At 27.5% G+C, this 21236-nt stretch overlaps 1 protein-coding gene across 1 annotated transcript in view; it reads right to left on the bottom strand.

The window, feature by feature from the left end:
- LOC129962686 (collagen alpha-3(IV) chain-like) overlaps window positions 1–21236 on the bottom strand; it is a 112458-nt gene that overhangs the window by 90101 nt on the left and 1121 nt on the right. The gene's annotated exons all lie outside the window — the stretch shown is intronic.

Consider the following 21236-nt stretch of genomic DNA (forward strand, 5'->3'; position numbering starts at 1 on the left):
GTGTGTGTGTGTGTGTATGTATGTAAGAGTGTTTCAGTTTTAAATGAAGACAATAGTTTAGAATGGAACATTTGCGTTATAATAATCAACAATGTCTCCGAATACGAAAACAATCTGCCAACTACTCAACTGCTTTGAGGAAGCTGTTGATTTCAAATTATTTTTTAACTGATCTCTCAGTTATTTCTGAATAATTTTTGTATTTTTCAAATTGCAATTTCTATTGATTTGGGGTTTTCATTTTCCTTCTAAGCAAAAGAATAAGGAAAGAAACTAAATCATTATTATTCATTAACATATTTATTCATCATTATCAGTTGAGAACAAAGTTTCAGAATGGGAAGCTAACGCCTCCAGAGCAAAGGCCTACGCACATCTCATTAAAAAGGAATGCACAAATGTAAACAAAAATCAAGCACATTATTTACAGCATAAATAAAGAAACTCGCTTATCTAAATAAAGCTGATGCTGCGGTTTTTCACTTATTATTGTAATTTTATAAATAGTGTATATAATTAAAACACCGAAAAGTTTTTCCAATAAGTTCATGTAATACTATTTCTCCGAATCTTATCACTAATTCCGTTCGCAGAATCATTAAATCTATCAGTTAGAAAAGAATCCTATCCGACTGACCAGATTTTTTGAACCTCAGTTCGCTATGCTTTGGATTCTGAAATGAAAGCCGTTAAAGAAGTCAAAGCTCACATTTTTCCAGCTGGTGCTTAAGTTTGATACTTCTCACTTGCGCAAAATTGGTTTTTCGATAGTTTCTGTCATACAGGATAGTTCAGTCCAATTTCATATCACAATTTAAAATTGCATAGTGATCAACTAATTGGTGACTATTATATATATTAAATGTATTTGACTATTATATATGGTGACTATTATATATATTATATATATTTGTTCTTAAATTGTTATATACCTAAATTATGCATAATTTATTTCTACCTAAATTATACAAAAACTTTTGACAATTTTATAAAAAAAAAAAAAAATTGAAATTATACATAAGGTAGAAATGGAAAACAAAATAGAATAAATAAGGACATACAGAATCAAAACAATTTGGGAAAACACTGGAATAAATTTCAATTTGATCAGAGGATTTTGTTTTAAATGACAATTTTGGTTTTCTTATAAATATATAAGAATTTCAAAATAAAAAATAAAAACTTTCTTTACGGTTTCATCGAAAATAATTAATTTAAGAGATATTCTGTACTAGGAATTATTCACAACTTATTGGTGGATCAAATTCAAATAGTTAAATGCAAATAACAGAAATACAAGTTTTCAAATATGCTACAAAAAGTTGTATTCGTTCATATGTATGTCATTCAGGAAACAACATCCTGAATATAATTTGAAAGTCAATGCCACGAAGAAGTGTTCAGATCTAATAAAGGCAAATCCTATGGATCAAGTAAGATTGTCTAGTTTGTCATCTAAAAGAGACTTTTCTTGACATTGATAGATGAATTCAAATATTTTTAAAAAGTACAAAGCATTAATTTATTAAAAAGAAATTGTAATATATTCTTAACTTTAAATGTAAATCTATTATTAATGAAAAATACACAGCCGGAGTCCCGGCATAGGGGTAGCGCATCTTCCCCGTGATCTGGGCGTCCCAGGTTCCAGTCCCGGTTTGGACATGGTTGTTGTTCTTCCTGTTCTATCTGTGAGATGAGTGAATGTGCCCTCCCATAAAAAGGGGTTGTGTAAGCGAATGAGTGATGCGTGAGTAGTCAAGTCGTACTCTTGGCCCAAGTTGGCTCTACGATAAAAACAAGAGGCGCTCCCCCTTACGCTTAAATCGGCTGTCTTTGAACAGCGGGCTTGTCCGTGGCAAATGCCATAAGAAACAACAACAATACTGATGTTAAAAATTTAGTTAGTAAAAAATATTTTTTTTCCTTAAGTATGCAATTTAAATATTGTTTATTATTTATAAAAAATCAACTTCCACGGCATTTTTTATGTCTTGTAGATTCTTTGTTTAGATGCATAGATATTTTGATAGCATCAGCTTGCTTACGATTACGATAAGGAACAGCAGTTATGCATTAAGTAAATAAAAGAAGTCATGCATTGTCTTTTTCTATGTATAATAGAATGATCAATATACATATAATCATCCACTGATTCTATAATGGTGAGTGGAGTTATAAAATATCACGACCTTTTTATCTGCTTCATTATCAGATGAGCAATTCTCAAATTCTGCTTCAGCATCTAGCAACTAGAGAGGTTTTTTTTGTGTGTGTTTAAAGTAACTGATTTATTGTTAAGTAAATAAATCTAAGCATGAATAAAAGTTAGTTATGTTAATATAAATTTCATGTTTTATTTACATTATTACATGCTAGATTGTAACTAGGATCAACGAAGTCAGGTCTGCAACTTTTATTATTTTATATTTATTTTGATTCATTGGAGGTTTTTGCTAATATTTTCTTTCAGCATTATTTTTATATTTTGTATTTGTCGTTGTCTTTTTTTTTCTCAAAATGATTTTAATATTAGTTTTGATTTGAGTCTTCGTGAACTTGATGGATAGACAAGATTCTACTGAGAGGAAACAAAACTTTAAATTTTAGGGTAAATTTAGATTCGAAGTTTACTATAAATAATTCTTTATTTATTTTTAAGCACTCCACCAATATGAATCGAACTTTCTGCTACACATTTTATTATTTAATCAATGACAATCATATCTGAAATGTCATTAAGAGGATAACACTATCTTTTAGTTAAAAACTAATTTTAGAGTTGTTGTTTTTTCAAACTTAGAGCCGAAAATTGGATATTGATCAATTTTTAAATACATTCAAACATTCTTATCATACTGGGAGTTCAAAAGTGTATAAAAGGAGGCTCCATTATAATTTTCGATTAGGATTGATTTACAGCTAAAGGTTAATCAGATTATGTACAAATTATATTTTAGTCCACAAATGAACAAGACTTATCTATTTAAAAGCAGAGAATAGTTTCATTTCTCACAGACTCCTCTAAAATACGCAATATATGGGTAAAATTACGAACATTCTTTTTGTTGTTTATTCTGCAATTTAATGAAGCAAATGCACAGATTACCAAGGTGATGCACTCGTTGATGATTTGAGAACTAGAATGATAATCGGCATAAAGATGTTTTTTTTAGTTCCAATTCACTTGAGAAGAAAGTCTTCAAAGGCATAATCTAGAATAAAATCTATTTAATATTTTTAATGATAGCAATTTAATCTGAGAATATAAAAAACCGTACAATATGGGCAAGGAATTTTGAATCAGTTTTAAATACTGTTAAAAGAGTGAATCATTTTTTTCTGAACACCTGGTCTCTGATTTTACACCAATGAATCTGTCATAATAATTCTTTTTATTATAGGTGAACATCAGCATAAATATAAAAAAAATATTTGCAACCAGAAAGACCGGAGCCTAAATACATTATGAATAAAGTCATATTAATAAAAAACAGAGTAAATGGGAATTCGATACTATTTCTGAGAAATGATCGCATCAATAATGTTACCTAAAATAAATCCCACCTGCAGTTTCAAATTATATGACGTAGTTTCAACAATTAAAAAAAGAACTAAAAAGAATGAAAATCCTGTAAAATATACTTTTTTTTATTTCATGCACGGATGAGAAAACCTATCTGAAAAACGAAAGATCAGAAGGTCAATTTTAAGTGGCTCTTGTAATTCCATAGCTTTTACAAATGGAAGCAAGTCTGCAACGATGATTGGAAGGGCAAAAAAACGGACGGTTTTTTTTCTTCCATTTGTGCGGCTGTAGAGTGGAAGAAGGTGTGGGATTTTGCCGACAAATGAAAGAAAATACTTTCTAACCGAAAAAAAAAAGAACAAAGAGAAAGAGAGATGGAATATGCGTTATTTGATGTACTGGAGTGCGGGTGCATTAATTTGTTTGATAGATGATGAAAGTAAGAATTCAGTAGTCTGAGAATGTGCCTGCAAAAAATGTACTGCTGAATTTTAACGGAATTTATTATCATAACATTTTTAGGCGATTTTTAAAACAGTCAGAACATTACCATTTCTGAACATTAATCAAGAACAAAGAATAGAAAACTAAGATTCTTTTTCAGTAATCACATGATTTTTTTGTTACTTCGTCACTCACACTAAGCACAAATTAACATAAGGAAATACAGCTTCTTGAGGAAAGGAAAGATAATTATATATCACAATTCAAGTATTTCGACACGGCCTTAGGCACATTGATAAGTCTGCCGCAACAGCATTTGCGGGAACTATAGCTGAGTCCCAAGGGCCCTTATCGGTCACAATTCCTCCTATAGGAGGCATGTCTCATAATGGATGGGGCAGGAAAATTCATATAATTTTTCAAGCCATCATGGCGGCGAGAACCAACCACCATTCTGGAGACTTCTCATTCCCAAATCTGAGGTATCCCTTGGGAAAAGAGATAATTATAAATAAAATAATTAACAGCATGATAACACTTTTGGTTTCCATATATTCTGTAAAGTGCGAGTTAGAACCGTGCGCTTAAATCATAGTATACAACGCTATGCTGCGTTGATTTTTTGAATTAGAATTTGGATACCAAATTTAGCACCTAGATACTTTTCAATAAACGGTGCAAATTAAGAAAAATGTTTTTCAAAATTTTAATTAGATTTTTTTTGTCACATGAAAAAATTATTACCAATAACTTTAATATACATTATCATTTATAAACCATTTTTACATAATTTTCAAATAAAAAACATAATATTTCTGTGAAACTAGTTTTATTACCTAGAGTTTTTTCTTTAATATTTTTTTAATTTAATTTTAAATGCAGTTTATTACAGTCATGAAATTTAAAACAATTTTATTAGTTTATAAAATGCTTCCCTAGCGTGCTTTGCCAGTGTTGAAGAAATAATACATATTGCTTTCTTTGAATATTAATTCAAATCAGAATTTTCACTTCTGCGTTTATTATGATAATATTTGCAAGCTGATACATTTCTCTAAAGTAAGAGATGTAAAAATTGTCACATGTGAAGTGCAATAGCTGATGCAACCAAGTCTGACATATGAAGTATCGAGCATTATTATGCAATAATGTTTTGGATAAGAGGCTCGAAATTTAGAGAGAAGTTTTGCATTAATATTATGTGGGTAATATTTAAAAAAAATTAGTGTAAAATAACTCATTGTAATAAAAAATGCCAGCAATTCTATAGTATACTTTGTCTAGCCAAGACTTCCCCCGCTTTAGTTTATCTTCTCATATGACTAAAATAGAATCACAACTATAAATAGAGACTGTTGGTATTATGCATGTGAAAATTTGAGAAAGTGCAGGTTTCAAAGAAAGGGGTATTCTGCATCTATTTTCTTGCATTTGTATTTTCTAGTATAAATAGAACACACAGTGCCAGACTAATCGAGATGCGAAAGTACGTCCTGTGATGTTTATTAAATGAAATAAAAACTTTTCTTATAATTAATATAGATTATAAGTTATATTTGTTTATGTTAGTAATAATTATAAGTTATATTTGTTTATGTTAGTAATGATTATAAGTTATATTTGTTTTATGTTAATTATTTAAAGTATTATGCGCGCAATTAGACAGATAAAAAAGTTAATCCGGGAATTCTGAAGTTGGAGATGTAAAAATATATCGGTATATTTTATTGAAGTCAAGAATGTACTTTTATTTTTTTAGAAACTGTTATTTTATTCGATTTAAAGTTTTAAAATACATTACAGCCCGCCACGCTGACTCCATTTTCTTTTTGTAAATTTGATTAAGCTATATTTGAAAATTACCACATGATCTGCGACCATTTTAAGTCCAGGGAAAGGTCGAGATCATGAGTCCCTCAACATTTACAGATAAATAACAAAGATTACCTAGTTCACGATATAATCGAAAGTACTGTTATTTCTTTTAAGAAAAACTTTAAATTTATCAACACATGCGAAATCGTATGATTTTTTATATATAAATCGGATAATATTCACAAACTGTTTGGATACGATTTTCTCAAATGTTCCAAAGAGTCAAATGCGATTTTGAAAGACAACATTGGCCGCGCTGATTAATTAAATGAAATCACAATTTTTCGTCGTCCGCCCAGATATTACAATATTTATTTAAAAATAAGAGGTATCAATATTATTTGATAAAATGATTTCTTTGAATAGTATCTAAGCTTTGTTAATAATTAGAAAATTATATTGATCAGGGAAATCACTTTCACACTTGCCGAAAGATTCATCTGATAAAAAAATTTACTTGAGATCTAGTCTTACACAAACGCTAGTTACATACTTATGCATTTTATTTATCGAATCCATTCTATCCAAGAATTTAAATTATGGTCATCTTATCAACGTCTTTGTTCTAAAACAAATAAGAAAATGAATAAAATTAACCACACCCGTAATTCTATTCTGATGTTTTGCAAACGAAATTGCAATTTGTAATTGACGAAATAATTAATATTGTTATTTGATTTACTAACCATTATTTGCGCATAATAATAAATTAATTATTTATCACTTTCAAGCATTCTGTAAGTCCTTATCGTATCAATTTACTCTATATAAAATATAGTAAAGTGCAATAAATTTTTGTTGTCGTACGGACTTTGTCGTCAACTTTGCAGAAGGTTCCACTTTTGTTTATGAAAGACTCTCATAAGTTAGTTAAATTTCATTGGACAAAAATAATTTTCACTAATGATATACAACCAAACATTTTTGACTGGCTTTAGTGAAAGCTGTCTAAGTCTAGCCATTATCACCTTCTCAACTGACGGTTTCTAATAGCTGTTTTTTTCTTTTATTTTGTTGTTTAATAGAACTGGTGTTTTCTAGGGATAATTATATAATATATTAACAAAGAAAGAAGCATTTAAAACAATTTAAAACAATTTAAAATTCGAACAATTTTGTATTCAGTGATTTAAATCTGAATGCCTGCATTATTTGATTTTCATAAACTTCTTAAAATTATTCTTATATAGGAGAAGGAAATCGAACACGTGTTTGGGAACCTTAACTCGTCCTGTCGATAGGTTATGATCAAAATATGATGCAAATCTGCTATTTGATATAAAGACGGCTCAAAAATTTCATCCATTTGCTTTTTGCGTTTTTGAGCGGATTAAAAGAAAGATCCACTCTCTGTTTTTATATACCCAAAATCTCAACGCCTTATGCACCAATCGATTTTGATTCCACCACAATAGAGATTCATTAATAAATGGTGGGCGAGATGAACTTTTTTACAGGGTAATATATAGAAAAATTACAATTCAAAGGAAATAAAACCTGTACATTTCAGAAGCAAAATGACACTTAACATCAGAAAAGAGTAGAAAAAAGAAAAATGTGTCTAATAAAGATTTTTAGAAATACGCAGTCTTATTCAAGCATATTTTCATCCCAAAAGTGATACGCACGGGTTTTGGTAAACAAAAAACACAGTAATTCCATTTTTTCAAGGAAGAGGAGAACTTAGTGATATGCAAAATGTTAAGAATCATCTAAATTTCGAGGTTAATTTTTGTGGACATTATAGGACTTCCTTTGTATACGTGGTAAACAAGAAAGTAAAAATGCCTCAAAAGATATTGGTGTTTCTATTTTATTCCGGAACTGGAATAAAATAGAATAAATGCTGCCCATAGGAGGCTGAAATATCTCTGGATTCTTATTACACGAGCTTCAGAAAATTTATTGCCTACCTCAAAATATAAAGCCTTCATTTCTACAAATTTTATATTTTTATTGATTCATAGTTCAATTTTTATGTTGGGATTTATTTAAAAAATGAAATAATCCTACAACAAAATCAAAGAAGTTAGTTTAACCCCTTAACTGTTTCATTTTCTTTACTATCTAATAAGATGACACCTTCTATTTTGGGAATATTTTCTTATTTTGATTCAAATAGAAATCCATTGCATACTTGACTTATCTATGTATTTGAAGTAATTTTAATATTGAATTATAATCATCATGAATGGCTTATTTTTTTGCTTGCAACTATCAAAATTCGATAAATCGATGCACGTATGGCACTCGGGCAAAACAGTTAAGTGGTTAAAGTATTTGATGATGCTGAATCATAGAAATTTAATTTCCAAATAATAAAACAGGAGAGCATAAAGCTAATAATGTTAGTTTCGGAAAAGTATATCAGAAGAGATGTTTACAATTCATCTGTCATCAATTTATTTACTTTCACAAGGTACCGTTACTGATAAAAAAAACAAACAGAGGCAATCCTTTCATTCGAAGCATGATTTTTAGAAAAAAATATTTTCTGTTTATTCGAGAATAATTCTTATCCTTAGACTTACAAATTAAAAGGCGTATCAGATAGCAATATTTATTTTCATTTCTTACAAAATTACTTAAATTTTACTGATTACGTGTCAACAGACAAACCTTATACATGAAACAGTTAAGCCTAATTTTTCAATATTAAACGTACAAGTTTAATTTTAGAAATCAAAATTCTCTTATGTAAAAAATTGAATAATTTTAAAAATACAAATAAAAGCATTCTAGAACAAATTGAAACATGAAAAGAGAGTCATGTATTTTACATACGATACATTTGTTTAGCTACGCTTTAAAATTTTAAAAACTAAACAAGAACACTTCAAGGATATTTCGTTGATTAGATCCTTGAAATTATTATTTTTTTAGATGAGATAATCAAAGTTCTACAGTTCTTGAACTTATAACGAATCAACAGACCTTCATAAGATTTACATTACTTATTAAGTTACAATAAACTATCATCGGCATAAAAAGGATTCTCGCATGTTCTGCAGATGGAGCAATTATCTAAAATTTCTATTCTTCATTATTTAGAAATTCTTCCAAATTTTATTGAATAAAATTTCTGAATTACGCATAGTAAATTTAACTCATTTAACAATAATATTTTTTTTTTTACTAACATTTAATTTTCCGTACTAAGAATTATATTTGAACCTATTTACGATGAAAAGGGATGTGGAAGGGTATTTAAAAGTACAATAAAAGTTGTGTTCATAAAAAAGTAAGGAAGTAAAGAATAGTTATAGAAAACTTTATGAAATATGAGAATCAGATGAGCAGTTATTAACGAACTTCTGACAACTTCAACATTTGGGAAAGAGAAAGAAGGAACAGTCAGACTATACTTATCAATATCAAATTTTATATTTATCCATTAAAAGGAATAATATACGAGTTTAACCTATTGTTAAATTCTCTCACAAAAGTGAGATTTTCATTTTTAATATTTTGACTTGCTCTGTGTTTGAACCAAACAGTTTCTTTTTGCATTTTTATATGCCAAGTACTAATAGAAGAACAATCTAAAAAATTTGAACTCTAAATTTTGATGAATTTCCACGTCATAGGCAAAACTAAATCAACACAAATCATTTTTGGAAGTAGGTCTATCTGTCCGTATGTATGTGAATATTATAATTCGAAAGCAAATATAGAAAGATGTATAAAATTTGGCGAATGATGCATACACCAAAACTTAGATTTGTGCCAAATTTTTATTAAATGCGTGATCGAAGGGTTACCTGCCTTTTTGTTTGTTTCTGTGTATATACGAACTCAATAACTCATAAAAACAACGACCTAGATAAATGAAAGCAAACATACATTATTGTTAAAATTGAAGATCTATATAAGCATTTAAATTCGTTTTGGTTTCAAATTCAAAATTTGTGCTCAAGCTGGTTTTCCAATTAATTCGCTTTGTAACAAAAGATGTAAATAATAAAGAATAATACAGTAGACTCCCGATTATCCGCGGTGCGGATTATCCGCGCCTGCCGCACAAAGTTTTTTTTTTGACTGATTTTTTGTAATTGCATAATATATTACAGTATTATGCAATTGCAAAACTGTGCTTTTGTAATTGCATAATATATTACAGTATTAAAACAGTACATATGTATTCATTTTTCTGTGTATCCTTGACGCCTCTCGTAAGTAAAAGCACTTTTCTGTTTTCATTAACAAAATGCATTTTAGGTTAGTTTTGAGTGATATACTAAAATATTAAGCGTTAGTTAAACATTTCCTGCTGTTTATTTTACGTTTTATTGTACATAAAACGATTTTTCAAAGTTGGAATGACTGTTTTCTCTTTTGCTATACCCGTTTTTAGCTTTTTTCGGATTATCCGCGATTTTTGTTATCCGCGGCGGCCGCGCCACCCAATTCCGCGAATAATCGGGAGTGTACTGTATATGTAAATAATATTGATTTGACTATCACAAATTTAATTAACTGATTTTTAATTGATTTAACTATCACAAATTTAATTATTCTTATAGTTCAAAACAAAAATGCAACTCATATTTTTTGAACCTTAACACTAATCCCTCATCCTGAAATAACAAATATAATAAATTAAAATTATTCCCTTTTTTTAAAAGCAATTATTTTCTTACAAATTAAATTCAAATTTTTAAAAAATGGATAAACTATAACATACGAGTTGGTTGGACTTCTGGTTTCTCTCTCACTTGTTTAATAGCTGTAACTTTAATTATCTTAAACTGCTACAAAACTAATTCTTAACTTTATTTCTATTTCCACTTTTAAACGGGAAAAAATCTATCTAAAATGCTACTAAAAGCTACCAATTTCATTGCTCTCTTTCTGTTTTGAGATTTTCCCCAGTGAAGTCTACGTTTTCTCGTTTCACTCAAATTTCAAATTAATTCAATTTTTATAATTAATTAATTTCTATTTCATTATCAATTAATATCAATTTTTATTTTAAATTAAAGCTTAAATCGAAAAATTTTGATGGAAACGTATAATATTTTAATATCGCTTATCCAGATGTGAAAGCAACATATATAATTCGGTTTATCTGTCGATGCATGGTAGAAAAGCTTAGATACTTTTATCCAAGTAACATATAAATAAATATAAACTAATATTACCTCTCATTATTACTCATTTTGAATACTTTGTCTATCTAAACTTTTTAAAGATCCACAGAACTTCCAAAACATAATCGGCATAAAGGCGCATCAAAACAAAAATATGTAATTCTTATGAAAATCTTGAGAATATTTAAAGCATAAAAAAAATTGCATGCAATTAATTTATTACACATACTTAATTATCTAATATAAAATATATATCCATAAAATATTCTTTTGAAGAACGATATTGAAATAATAGAATAGTCGAACTGCTTCACCAGAATACAGTCAAGCCAGTTTTTGTGCGGTTTTTTATAATGCGATTTTATTTTATTGCATTTTATTTTGAGCGATTTTTTTATGCGGCATATGAATTCCAATGGTTTTGGCATTATAACACAGTTGTATTGTTTTCTATTAGAGAACATATCTACACTGTGTTTTGTATACAGTGTATGCACATATCACGTAAACTAGTTCCAATATTCCAAAATAAAATAAATAATATATTACAAAAATAAATTAACTCTTAATATCTTAGTGATAAAAGGGATTTTTACCCATTTCATCACAAGAAGACGTGCACTTTGGATTATGAAGAGTAGAATTGAATTATCTGCATTGTGAAAATGTCTCCATGTTTAAAATGAGAAATTATATTCTTAGAAAAAAGTGTGTGATGTAATTATTTATTTTATTTGAAAAACACTTTCGCATCATTTTGTAAATTTTCTACATATTTTCTAAATGAAACTGTCTTTTATGATGTCCGCTTTCACTGAATAATTTTTTTTTCTTTAATGTGGTGTAAAAAATATATGTTATAGTTATTTATGAAATTTCAAAATATTTTTTTGGGGAGAATTGTTTATGTGGTTCCTATCTACCGCAAGAAAACAGCTTTGACAGTATCTTGATAGTTCTTAACAATTGCTTTTCCTATACCCCCCTCCCCACTCCTTAAAATATTTTCTGATTGAAAAATCACATAACAAATACGAAATTAATAAATATAATAAAACACGCTTTAATAATGTAACAAATAGCACATTAAAAAATTTAACGATTTCTACTTTTCAATCTTGAAATTTGTTGTTTTCAAATTTACTATAAAGTAACGTCCCTGAAATGGAATCAAAATTCAGTTTAGATGATCGATAGATAATTTATTTCTAAAAAATAAGAAAGCAGTGTATTTTTTATCGAGAATACACGAGTGAAAAATTCCTGTCTTTTAGCATATTAGATAGTACGTAAGAAATCAATTAGAAAATTCCATCATTGCAAACATGAAACAACAATTCAATATAAGCATTTAAAAATAGTAATAATAAGGATTTTAATGCTGAATTAAATGAGATTTCAAAAGTAATAAAAGTAGACAAACACGAATAAAATGAACTAATAAAATAATGAATCCCATTTGATTAATAATATACAGGATAGATTTATAGAGATTTCAAAGTTTCGCATAATCTTCCTTAAAAAATTTTTTTTTAACAGTCATTCATTGACTGTTACCTTTTTCTTCAATTCTCTTTTATCAAAGAAAAGTATTCATAAACTTATGGAATGAAAAAACAAATATTTAGAAGGAAATGAGCACTTATCTTTCTGACTATTCTTTCTTTTTTATCTTATGCAACAAACAGAAATTGTGATATTTTTTCAATTAGGCTGTTTGAAATAAAAATTCAGAATTTGCAATTATTTTCATAGCAACTACAATCTTTTGAGCGCAGTGGATAAATTTCCTAATATATTAATGGAATACTTTACTTACAGATTTTACAAAAGAAATGATGGAATTTAAAAAATAGAGAAAATAATTATCTATAAAGATATTAATTTCGATTTTAGTAAAAAACCAGCAAGACTGGTTTCCCCGAAATATTCTGCAATAAAGATAAAACGACTACACTAAAAAATAGAAAGACAAATAAATTGATGCTATTAAAAATAATTGTTTGAGTTTTATGCAAAATTTATTTTTCTGTGATAATATTTCCTGAAGTTATTTACAGAAAACGCTAAAATCTTGCATAAATTTTAAAAAATTGGAATTTTAAAATTTCAAAAATTATCTCAGAGATGAGTATTATTTTCTTCAAAATATATCTCTACCGAATTATGTAAGATAAGTCTGTTTTGAAGAGCGCCAATACGCTACACTCACATCCTTTTTTATTATTAGTATATAAATATTTTGACTAGCTTTTTCAATACAGAAATTTTACTGTCAGGAATTAATTACGACTCTTTTTTAATTAGAATTCAAGAAAAATCCAGAGTTTTTTGCAATCTTGCAAAAATGATTGAAATTCGAGCCTATGATCACTTCGGAAGACAAATTCGCTTTGCATTTTTTTTCTTTCTTTTTATAGAGACTTAATTGAAACTTAAGTGATTAAACTCCCCCTTCTTCATTTAACTATCTTTGAAATGAATCATACGCAAAAAAAAAACTTTCTCAGTTAAAGCTAGTACTTAAATTCGAGATTGGTTAAGCAGAAGGCTTATCTTTTCACTCTTAAGTGAATCGAGCTGAAAGCGGGCATTTGTCTGTTATCAAAAGTTGTGTGGGTTTATGGAGTGGGAAGAGAGAGAGAGAGAGGGTATTGAAGTCAATATCGGAAGGCTCAAAATAATGGAGTAAAAAGCCTTGAATATCGAATTATACAATTACACATGCTGTCTTTTTTTTTTCAAATATTTGCTGGATAAAGTAGTGCTGTGCTCGGTATTTAGAATTGTGCTGACTTTCGATTAAACTGAGGTGGAGACTTTTATCATTTTCCCGATTAGGTAAAGTTACAGTTGCTAGTCTGTAAATGTAAAACGATACTTTAATTACAATAATTCTTAATATATTAATCGGAAAATTTTATGTAAGTAATTATAACTTACAGCAGAAGTTCTTACTTTGAAAACTAATGTTCTCTCATATACATTTTAACATAAATAAGAAAAGAATGTTCCGAATTTATTCATTACTTTGCGATAATATTTACATTCACAAAATTGTTAGTATAAGTAATAATTTAGAAAAAAATTGTTTTCTTAAAAGGATTTAAATTGATAAAAACATACATTAAATCATACATTGCTCATGAAAGATTGACAGCACCAGACAGTTATAAAAACTGTGTAGGAAATTGCAATCAAATTTGATTTCTATGAAATAATTCAAACAAACAAGACCAAGAAGAATCTTTTTCTCTCAAGAAATATCAAGTTGTATTAAACTACAATGTATTAAGCTCGAATTGTAAATGCATTATTAAGTATATTAATAAAAACGTTGGATTTAAAGTGATAAAAGTTGCAAGTGCCATATAGACCATTGTATAAGAAAGACTGAATGGTCATGTTCACGTACAGAAAACAAAAATTAAGGAAATTACTGTATTAAACTCATTAATAATTAATAATTTATTGTTAATAATTATTATTAATACATATTAATAAGTAAAAACGAATCAACGGAAAACTCCTTTAAAGACCTAATAGAATATTATTATCTGTATCGAAATTTATAAAGACAGAAGATATCAAAAGATGGATTTCACGCAAAAGCTTCTAAATGATTTAATTAACACGAATAATTTTTGGTATTCACGTTAATACTATTTTCCAAATTAAAGAAAACTTATTAATGTTTTAAATAAAATGTGTCTGTATTTGATTATATTATGTCTGACTATGTATGGGAATATGAAAATATTCATTGATAAAGAGCACATACATTTTTTTTTTCGCCAAAGGAATGGTTTTAATGTTGAATATAAAATCAGTAAAAATAAAGTATGGACTGAGTTACTGAATTTTTAGAAAGAACATTTTCTTTTTAAATATAAGTTCAGTGGCATAAGCGAATAGGTTGCAAAGATCCTATTTATTATCTATTGGCGTAGGCCAAGAAAGCAATGGGGAGTTTAGATGCTCAGAGTGCCAACCTTGGCAGAAACCTTGAGAACAAACTACGAATGAGCGTTATTAGTTCAATTTTTAACGTCAAATATGGTCAAGCTTCAGAAAAAAATCTATGCCATCTATCTTTCATAACAACTGCAGGAGTTAAAATATATTTTAAGAAATAATATATCATCCTTAAGCAAATGCATATTCACACAAGGTATAGAATCGAAAGATACATTTTACATTTCGAGCAATTATGATTTTTTTTAGATATTATATATCTTTTAAAGTGCTTTAAACTTTTGTAAATGAAGTTAAAGTAATAATGATAATTATTATTATTAATATTTTAATAACGATAAATAACTTGCCTTTTGCATTAGCAAATGGGACTGCTCTGAAAAAATTCTGTCATGAACGAATCAGATCCATAAATTACATTTAATAAAGCATCTTTTTAAAGTGCACTTTTTCGAGGAGAAATTCTTTTTATTTCAATTACTTTTAACTTTTAGCCATTAATAACTGATTCATAATTATTAATATAATGGAATCATAAAAGTAATTTTTCTCAAATTCACTACAAGTTTTTGTCATGAGTATGAAAATCAAGTTTTAATTAAATCAGTAGAGGCACTTGAACTGCAGCTTGTCTGTTCATTTCAGTCTATGAACATTAATTTATTCAATTTTGCTCATAATATCTAAATTCAAAAGCAATCCAATGTAATTTTTTTTCAGAGCTTTCAATTTTCAGGGCCAAAGCATAGGAAAACAAAACACTTTTTTTTTCACCTTGCAAAATAAATAAATCTGCCAAAGTTAGGGGCAATATCATATTTCAATACCCAATACCAATTTCCGCAACTGTGCGCTCACATTTATTCACAAAATTCATTTAGTCTTCAGCACAGTTTAAGAAAGGAAGAAGGCGCTGTAAAACATATAATAACAGAGACATCATAAGTGTTTAGTATATACATACTGAAAGGCTTTTTGCAAATCTAAAATTTGAAAGTAACTAAAACAATTTAAGGTTAATCAATGATGTATGAAATTAATAATAAATAATGTAATATAATGTGTGTTTTTTTTCATGAATAAATACGAAAAGTTGCATTCTTACATCTTGCTTATTCTTACTTTACACTTTCATGATTTTTAGGTTCAAGTGAATTTGCAATAATTTCTACAAAACTGAAAATAATTACAGAAAATATTCAATAAAAATGAATTAAAAGTCATTAATTTTTTACCTAGAATTTATTTGTTAAAAACTGAAGCACACCATCTCAAAATAAAATTATTCAAAATTAACTAAAAAGTTTAAAATTTAAGTTATGACAAAAGATACCACTGCATTCATATGATAATATTGGAGATAATTTTGTATGAAAGAAATATGATTATCTAATCGTATTTTTTTCTTTTCTTAAGCATTCACTATGTAACACCAAAGAAAATAATACATGGTAATGTTATATGCACAAAATGCGCCCCTACAATTAATTTTTGGAATCTATCTAGGTTCTAGCAAGAATTCCAAGAATTTAATAAAGCAGTACGATTGAAGTCAATGCTAAATGTTTGACAACAAAGCAATTGTATTCGGAAGTGAGTGCGATTTTATAGGAGCTAATTCTTTAAACAAAAAAACACAATAGAGACTTCTATTTCTTTCATTAAATGTCACTCTATCCAGTTTTTTTTTTTATAAATGGTTTAAATTATGTTAAAGAAAACAGTTTTACAAGAAAAACTTTATTATATTAAATGTAAAACTTTTTTATAATAATGTATTATCGCGACAAATCGTGTAACATCTTTTGGAGAGACATAAGATTTTTCTATTTCGTTTACAATTTTTGAAAATCTATGAGACATAATCACATATCCATCTATGAAATAAAATTCACACAAAATCTTATTAACGTTCTGTGTCTTCAAATGCAAGTAAAACTAATTCTTTAAAAAAAACCTGGAAGCCTAAATTTTCTCATTTTCAAACTTGGCAACGCAAATATAAACAGAATTGAAATACTACATACAGGTATTTTATTGTAATAGTCACTGTTGCATTGACTTGTTGCAGTACTCTATTAAAACTTTAAATTTAATTTTTGAACAAAAGTAATCGGTAAAAATTTATTATGCATGTGATGTACAGTTTTACAATAATCTTAATTTTAATTTAGGAATTAATTTACAAGTGTAAACTACAAGTACGAGTATCATTTTAAACACAAAAGTTTCATATTCGCAATGACTTCAATATTTTCTTTAACTTAAGTTCGATGGGATATGATAAAGCTTTCAAGGTTTTGAAAAAAAATTCTTTAAATTTATTTAACTGAAACATCAGTCAAGGTTGAAACTTAACAGGCTTTATGAAATATGGACCTTCGTTAACTAAAATATAATTTAGCTTGTTTAGAATACTTGTAACGAGTTGTGGGTCATCATATTTATATTCTAAGTCTAATCTTCCTTTTCATCAGATATGTCTTAGAGAAAGAAAATTTTTTTAACGAAGTATAAAGTTATAATAAATGACAGACAACATGCCGGAAGTGAAGTGTGTTCCTGTTTACGTATGATCTGGCAGTGACCTCATATTAATGATGAGATGCACAGATGATACATTAAAAGTAACTGACGAAATAGTAACAAAGATTACTCTTTGTAACTAATATTTAATTTAAAAATATTTTTGAAATACTTCTTTCTCATTCTAACGCGTTAACTCTGCCGGGCTACGTATAATGAAAGAAAACGGCAGCTGCTTTAGGGATTTTGTTTTTTATATATGAGTTAACAAGAACGGATTAAGGGAATAGGGATCTGTGACAATATGAGTTTTCCCTCCAGAATTTTTTTTATTCATTTAATTGAATATCTATATGAGCAGTATAACAGCAAACTAGAATCATTGAACTATTGCAAATAATCTTCAAAAGAATGATTCCAACACTTTGCGTTTAAAAAAATTAAATAGAAATTAAAAAAATAGTTTTTAATAAAACGATAAACAGAGATGTCGATTCAAGTATCAGTCGGTCCATTAGGGGAAAAAATTAGATTTCATTATTATGGAGAAATTTTTTTAAAAAAAGAAATCCGCAAGTTCTGAAATTTAAAAAAATACTTGGTATTAATTTGAATAATTCAAGTCATGAAAAATGTATATTAAATGAGGGCACAATAATTACATTATTCTGAAGAACATCTCAAAAATATATTTTGCATTTTTCCAGTTTAGTAAAGTTAAATATTGAAAAAGGTGCGGTGTTCCAGAGTATTTCAATATTTTACCTAATAATCCAGTCTTTTGTGATACAAATATTAATATCTAATTAAATAATAAAATAAAATCTAGTGTATCGAAATCATGACTTACGACTATTCTCTTATCATTGAAAGAATTGGCAATTTTATCGGAATTTCCCTTGTTAATTAAAATTTATAAGTTACAAAAGACATAAAAAATGAAATAAAATAAACTTTAAGACTTGATCAGTCACGAAGTTAAAGTATCTTTTATTTAAGCTCTTAACTCTTAATTTTTATTTGTTTTCTAATTATTTTTATTATTAAATTTTAATTATATTAGTACATTTAAAAACATTCTTATACACTTTTTCTACAGAAAACAATCAAACAAAACATAAAACAATTTTTTTTTTGAAAAACTTGAAGATGAAAAGCTTAAGTTCACCATTTTCTAAATAATTGTAAAATAATTTTTAATCTGTCTAATTAACGCATTCAAAGTCAGATTTAAATATTATTAAACGTTTCACAAACACAAAATAAATAATAGCATATAATTTTTCAAAAGGTAAGAAAGGAAAAAGAAAGAAAGAGAAAGAAGAATGTAATGAAATAAATATAACAATTTTTTCTGACACTTTTATTGATTTTCTTGCAGGCCGCCGATTCATCCATATTCAATGAGCGATTTCTTTCTACAGTATAGAAATTGGAAGAAGAATTGTTCTAAAGGTCACTTTAAAAAATTACATCAAGTAAGTCTGTTTAAAAATTTGTATTATTTATTAATATTAAATATTATTAAAAACCGCCAGGGACATTCACTACAAACTTGGGACAAGCTACCGCAAATAGGGTTTTGCCTGGCTAATTCTGGACATCGGATCATTGCAACTTCGTAAAGTGATCAGATGTCTTTCCGTTGACCTTGATATTTTTCAGATGACCACCCTAGCTTGTGAAAATGCTAACGCGCAATTCAATGAATAAAAAAAGGAAGTTATTTATATATATTTCTATAATATATGTATTCTAATAATACATGTATTCTATCATTGATTTCATTAAGATACTTATCAATTTTGAATACATAATATAAACTACCATGTTTTATCTTGATAGTAGATGGGTTTGCCAGAGAATAAATCCTCCTTCGACTTCAAATTTATGTTTAGCTTTTAGATCCACAACAATCTTAAAATACAACCTAAGCAAATTAAAATAATGCAGGCGCCAGATGATCATCACATTTTTGCCAGAATTGATGTTGAAGATGAAACAATATGGAAAATTTAGGTCATATTCGAGACATGGGTATAGATGCGATTCTTCAAAATATGAAAATGATGATGAATATAACCAAGAACTAAAAAGAAAGTGAAAAATAGCAGTTTATGTTATGTATTGCATTGAAGTCTATTTATTTATTTCATTTCGAAGCAATTTCATTTTTTGAACTAAAACATAAACCAGCATTCTATTTATTACCTGGAATGGTATTTGGTTTATAATAAATTAGTTTATCCTCTGATTTCAGATTTACATTAGGTATAAAATTCACCAGATTAAAAAAAAACAACCAAAAAAGGAAATCTGAAGAAGATTAAATTTTAAAATTTGGGATGGCAAGACGATAACTCAATTATCAGCCAAGTTGGCGCGAAAGAAGTGACTAATCGGAACATTTAATTCAACTTCGGAATAAAGAGTTGTGTCCCAACCAGGGATGCATTTGATTCAACTTGAGAAAATAATTTAATAAAAAATGAATGAAAATAATCGAAAACATTAATTAATAATACAAATCATATTAATATGTAATAACTTATTTCATGAAGATATAATATCATGTCTGAATAAAGATATAAACCATCAAGTTTTTATCTGGAAGGCTGGTTGGTATATAATAAATTAGATCTTCCATGAATTTCAAACTTACATTACCTCCCCTGTCAACCAGATAGTTAAAAAACAACAATATAATATAGGATTAACATGTAATGATGAGCGCAGCAAGATGATGCACCGCTTAAAATCAGAACCGGTACTTCATGGCTGTTATTACGTATGCGTTGAAAGCAGATGAGCAATTGTGTTATGATATGCAGTTATCTCTGGTTCTAAATCGAGAAGAATGCGATTTTTTCCTCATCCTTGCTTCTTATTTTAGTATGGAAATTCGCTCAGAAAAATATTTTTTACGCTGGTGGGACAAAAGAACTGTTGATAATTATCATTAGCTAAAAATAGCATTGGATGTTTCTGTACAAAAAGTAGATCCTTTTTTCTATATGAAACGAAAGAAGGAAGGAAAGAAAAGGTGTGGTGCGTGTGTGTGAGAAGAAGCAGCTAAAATTGATTACTCTTATGTAGAGAATTAAAAAAGGCATATTTTTGTTTAAAAACGTAAAAAAAGAATCGAAATATGTATAATTTCCCGCGTGCCATTCATAACTATATAAATTATTGTCAAACAAATATGATTTATAAAATCTCAAGAATTAGTTTTTGAAAAATATTGTTTCAAAAAACATCATCATTAATCATTATCATCGTTATTAAAATATCTAAGCAAAAATTCTTAAATATAAAATTAATTCTTCATTAATCAACAAATTATATTAACATTACAATGATAAATAATATTTTTCTGCATTTCCTACCTTTAATATAAGCGATTTTTAAAAATAGATCAAATAATGAGGATGATAGAATAAGCAATATATTTAAATTTAAAGAAATTGACATTATCCTTTTACGTTAAAGGTCGTTAAAATAAGAAGTTTTTTTAGTCAATTTAATATTATCGGATATTTTGAATACATCACAATTACTATATTATTAGGAATATATATAATTTATTTATTTATTTTTAAATATATAACATTGCTTATATTTATTCTTTTTAAATATATAATAAATTTTTTAAACATTTCAGTTTCTTTACTGGTGATTTTTTTTTCTTCTGGAACAGCAATTTATATTGCAGAAACAGAAAATTTATTTTAAGTAAAATTTAATTTTTCTATAATCTTAAAAATTTGTATAAACGAAATTTATATACTTTTAGTATA

This window comes from Argiope bruennichi, chromosome 3, assembly GCF_947563725.1.
Source record: "Argiope bruennichi chromosome 3, qqArgBrue1.1, whole genome shotgun sequence".
In the NCBI taxonomy this organism is placed as follows: domain Eukaryota; kingdom Metazoa; phylum Arthropoda; class Arachnida; order Araneae; family Araneidae; genus Argiope; species Argiope bruennichi.